The 5,908-nt window shown below is 35.7% G+C and overlaps 1 pseudogene; it reads left to right on the plus strand.

Annotated features, from left to right (window-relative positions):
* Positions 1-224: 224 nt before the first annotated feature.
* Positions 225-1,453, plus strand: LOC100971467 (SERPINE1 mRNA-binding protein 1-like; annotated as a pseudogene).
* The last annotated feature ends 4,455 nt before the right edge of the window (positions 1,454-5,908 follow it).

Here is a 5,908-nt window from a genome sequence, read left to right on the forward strand (position 1 = left end):
AAAGAAAGGAATCTCATATATAATAGCTATAAATAATGTGAAACACATAGAAATAAACTCAATTGAAGAAGTAAAAGAACTTTATAATAAAAATCATAAAACACTGAGTTAAAAAATTGGAGGGAACATAAAAAATGGATCTTGTAGGAAGAGCTGAAGCAGGAGATCTTGGCTTGGCATAGCCTGTTGCAACCCATGGAGGAATATGTCGCTGAGCCACCATGATGCCTGGACACTTACAGGCAGGCTTTGGCTGCATGGTCACCAACCAGTTTGACCAGTTGTTTGATGATGAAGTGGACCTCTTTGAGGTGCTGAAGGCAGGGGAGAACAAAAAATAAATGGCAGCGGGGGTGACACTGGGGGCCCTGGGGCCAAGAGCACAGCTCAGGCCCTCCAACATGGCAGGCAAACAGCTGTGTAAAGAGTCCCAGAAAGACCACAAGAAACCACTGCACCCCAGCATTGGCATGGTTGACAAGAAAGAGGAGACACAGGTGCTCATCGTGCTTAAGAAAGAAGGAATAAGATGAGTTGGTAGAAGACCTGATCAACAACTTCAGGTTGAAGGAAAAATAATTAATAGAAGACCAGAAAGACGATCACCTCTAGAACAAAGATTTGAAAAGCCACTTGAAGAAAAGGGTGGAGGCAAATTTTCAGTTGATAGACTGATTATTGACTGACCTATTTGAGGCCATGGTGGTCTTAGAAGAAGTTGAGGGGGCTGCAGACATGGAATGGGCTGAGGAGATGGATTCGATTCCCACGGCAAATGTAAATTTTATAGGCATAGTGGAAGTGATAGATCTGTCCTGAAGCACAAGGACAAACATGGAGGTAATAGACCTCACTAATGGGGAACTATTAAAGATGAATTAACAGATTTGGATTGATCAAATGTGACTAAGGAAACATCTGTAGGTGAAGAACATCCAGTGGCAGACACTGAAAATAAGGAGAGTGAAGGTGAAGAGGTAAAGAAAGACGGTCCTAAAGAGATGATTTTGGATGAGCGGAAGGCTATTGAAAATATGGAGTGGGCAAAGTGGAATTTAATATCTGAAAACCAAATGAAGCTGCTGAAGGGCAGTGGAAGATGAAATATGTTTTTCATAAATCAGAGTGAAGAGGCTCATGCTGCAGATTCTGTTATGGACCATCTTTTCCAGAAGCCAGCAAATGATGTAATGTCTCAGTTGAAGATTAATTTTGGAGAACTTGGCTGCCCAGAACATGATGGCGAGGGAGGACAAGGTAGACGTGGGTGTGGCAGACGTCTGAACTGTGGCAGCAGGACTGACAAGTAAAGTGCTTCTGCTCCTTATGCGGATGACCCAGAGGCATTCCCAGCTCTGGCTTAGCTGGATACCATAAGACAACCCTGGTTCGTCTGTGAACCTTTCTGTTCAAAGCTTTTGCATGCTTAAGGATTCCAAATGACTAAGAAATTTTTTTAAAAAGACTGTCATTCATACCATTCACACCTAAAGACTGAATTTTATCAGTTGTAAAAATGAACTTCTCTTGTTACACAGAAGAAACAAATATGGTAGTCAATTTTGTATTTAAAAATATATTGGTAGCAGGGATGTTTTCATAATTTTCAGAGATGATGCGTTCTTCATGAATACTTTTTTATTGCTGCGTGCAAATATGCATTTCTAAATTTGAAATATAGATGTGAACAGTGTGTACCAGTTTAAAGCTTTCAGTTCATTTGTGTTTTTTAATTAAGGATTTAGATGATCCCCCAATTACAAACTGGTTTTAAGTCTTGGACATACCAGTTTTAATACCTGCTTTGCATTTTCACATGTGGTCAACTGGGACGTGTTAAACTTTCACTTGTCAAATTTTATCTTGTGTGAAAAACTATGTGTATTTTAATTTAGTTTTAATATTTTCATTTTGGGAAAAAATCTTTTTTTACTTCTCATGATGGCTGTTGAATATATATGCTATACAGAAATATCAGTATTTGAACAAATTTAAAGCACATTGGTTTATTAACCCTTGCTGCTTGCATGGTTCATTAGGTTCAAATTATAACTGATTTACAATTTCAACTATGTTTACTTTTTAAATATGTGACTTTCCCATTTAAAAAGCCAAGTTAGTCACCTTATTGGTGAAAGTTGTTTAAGCTACTTATTAATAAACACATCCTGTCAAGTCAAGTAGTTTTGTAGGTATGGTTTTTTTGCCCCCTCACACTGGGTAGGTGAAATAAGTTGATTTGGCTAATGTGTAATAAATTGTTATGCAAAATCAGTGTCTTGCCATTTGGTATGATTTCTGTGTGTGAAGGGACCTGAAATCAAAATAGTACAAGCATAACTGACAACTCTGTAACCCTTCCTTGTTCTAAACAGACCCAACAGGCACTAGTTAGTATGGTGAAATGGGATAGTATTTTAATTTTTGGAATTTGGAAAGCTGACAGCTTTACTTTATAAGGCTGGAACAGCAGCACCATCCATGAAATATAAACCAAAAATCTTTGCTGTTTCTGAATTTCCTAGATTGCTATTATTTAGTTCTAAGTTGATGAGTATTTATTCCACAGAAAGTGATAATTATCTTTTCTCTCTTCCTCCATTAGAAAATTAGGTTAATAATGGATTCCTTCAATGGGAGCATCACCACTTATTAAAACATACATAGAAAGAATGATGAATAAAACAGGCTTTCTAGGATTTTCTTTTATTATTTTGCCATATTTATTGATAAACAGGGAAGGAATTTTTAAAAAGTTTTAAGAATCTTTTGTCACTTTATTTTCAGTCATGTTCCCCCTGTGTATGGCAATGTCGAGTTTAAAAAATATTGGAGATCTTCAATGTTAAACATGTCTATTTAGCCAATTGGTTCTCACATATACTTCTAAAAGAGAAATTGTATGTACAAGAGTTATTCATTTGGATTGAATTTATTAATCTGTTACCTACTATTCTGACATTTTAGGAAGGAGGTAATTATTTTTTAATGATGGATAAACTTGTGCTGGTGTTTTGGATCTTATGATGCTGAGCATGTTCTGCACTGGTGCTAATGTCTAATACTATTTTATATTTACAAGCATACCTGCTACCCAGAGGCAAGCATTAATTTAGTCCATATGGCCTATTAAGCCCTCTTGAGATTGCAACATATGCACTCCTAAATCAGTGTGTTTAGACTTTTCAAGTGTCTAACTCATTTCTGAACATGTATCATGCTAATAAACCTCTTGATTTCCAGCAACATACTATAGAAAACACCTGCTATTAAAAACACTTCACAAGTTTAAAAAAAGAACACAAAAGGAAAGATATTCAATATTCATAGATTGGAAGAATAATAATTATTAAAATGTCCATACTACCCAAAGTAATCTGTAGATTCAATGCAATCTCTCTCAGAATACCAATGACATCCTTCAGAGAAATAGAAAACATAATTCTAAAATTTATATGAAACCACAAAAGAGCCAGAATACCAAAAGACATGCTGAGCATAAACAACAAAACTGGAGAATCACATTACTTCGAATAATACTACGAAGCTATAGTAACCAAAACAGTATGGTGCTGGCATAAAAACACACAGACTAAAAGAACAGAATAAAGCACCCAGAAATAAATCCATGCATTTACAGTCAACTCATCTTTGACAAAGAGACCAAGAACAAACATTGAGGAAAGGACAGTCTCTTCAATAAATGTTACTAGGAAAACTGGATATCCATATGCAGAAGGATAAAATTAGAACCCAATACCTCACCATTTACATAATCAAATAGAAATGTCTTTAAAACTTAATCTAATATCTGAAGCTATGAAGCTACTAGAAGAAAACACTGATAAAACACACTAGGACATTGTTCTAGGCAAAGATTTTTGGAATAAATCCTCAAAATTCAGGCAGCCAAAGCAAAAATGGACTTATGAGATCACATAAAGCTAAAAATCTTCTGTCCAGTAAAGGAAACAATAAACAAAATGAAAAGCTAACTCACAGAATTGGAGAAAATATTTGCAAACTACCCGCTAACAAAGGATTAATGACCTGAATATATAAGGACTTCAAACAACTCTACAGTAAAAAAAAAAAAACAAATAATATAATTAAAAATAGGCAAAAATCTGAATAGACATTTCCTAAAAGAAGTGGCCAACAGTTACACAAAATAATGTTCAACATCCCTAATCATCAGAGAGATGCAAATCAAAACTACAGAGTTGTTATCTGATCCCAGTTAAAATGGCTTTTGTCCAAAAGAGAGCAATAATGAATGTTGGTGAGAATGTGGAGAAGGGGGAACCCTTGTACACTGCTGGTGGCAATGTAAATTAGTACAATCACTATGGGACAGTATGGGAGTTCCTCAGAAAAACCTGAAAACATAACTACCATATGATCCAGGAATTCCACTGCTGCATATATATCTGAAAGAAAGAAAATCAGAATATCAAAAGGATATATGCACTCCCATATTCATTGCAGCATTATTCAAAATAGCCAGCTATGGCCATCAGAGAAATGCAAATGAAAACCACAATGAGATACCATCTCACACCAGTTAGAATGGCAATCATTAAAAAGTCAGGAAACAACAGGTGCTGGAGAGGATGTGGAGAAATAGGAACACTTTTACACTGTTGGTGGGACTGTAAACTAGTTCAACCGTTGTGGAAGTCAGTGTGGCGATTCCTCAGGGATCTAGAACTAGAAATACCATTTGACCCAGCCATCCCATTACTGGGTATATACCCAAAGGATTATAAATCATGCTGCTATAAAGACACATGCACACATATGTTTATTGCGGCACTATTCACAATAGCAAAGACTTGGAACCAACCCAAATGTCCAACAACAATAGACTGGATTAAGAAAATGTGGCACATATACACCATGGAATACTATGCAGCCATTAAAAAATGATGAGTTCATGTCCTTTGTAGGGACATGGATGAAATTGGAAATCATCATTCTCAGTAAACTATCGCAAGGACAAAAAACCAAACACCGCATATTCTCACTCATAGATGGGAATTGAACAATGAGAACACATGGACACAGGAAGGGGAACATCACACTCTGGGGACTGTTGTGGGGTGGGGGGAGGGATAGCATTAAGAGATATACCTAATGCTAAATGATGAGTTAATGGGTGCAGCACACCAGCATGGCACATGTATACATATGTAACTAACCTGCACATTGTGCACATGTACCCTAAAACTTAAAGTGTAATAAAAAAAAAAAAAGCCAGCTATGCAGTCAACCTAAGTGTCCATCAAAAGATGAATGGATAAAGAAAATGTGCACTTATACACAATGGAATATTATTCAGCTATAAAAAAAAACAAATGAAATCCTGTCATTTGCAACAAAATGGATAGAACTGGAGGACATTATGTTAAGTGAAATAAGCCAGGCACAGAAAGACAATTATCGCCTGTTCTCACTCATACGTGGGAGCTAAAGAAAACTAAAAATTGAACTGATAGAGCTAGTGAGTAGAATGATGTTTATCAGAGGCTAAGAAGGGTAGTGGGGAGGGGAGAATAAAGTAGGGATGGTTATGGGTATAAAAATATAGTTAGATAGAATAAGATCTAGTATTCAGTAGCATGATAGGATGGCTATAGTTAATTACTTGTTATATTTTAAAACAACTAAATAGAAGTGGAATGTTTGTAACCCAAAGGAATGATAAATGTTTAAGGTAATGGATAACCCAATTACCCTGATTTGATTATTACACATTGTATGCCTGTATCAAAATATCATCACATGTACCTCATATATATTTATAATAATTATGAGCCCATGATAATAAAAAATAAAATATATTTTTTTTAAAATGCTAATTAAAGGAAAGCCTCTATCTTTGAAAAATCCAGACTCCTCTTTGTTT

Source organism: Pan paniscus, chromosome 1, assembly GCF_029289425.2.
Source record: "Pan paniscus chromosome 1, NHGRI_mPanPan1-v2.0_pri, whole genome shotgun sequence".
NCBI classification, from domain to species: Eukaryota; Metazoa; Chordata; class Mammalia; order Primates; family Hominidae; genus Pan; species Pan paniscus.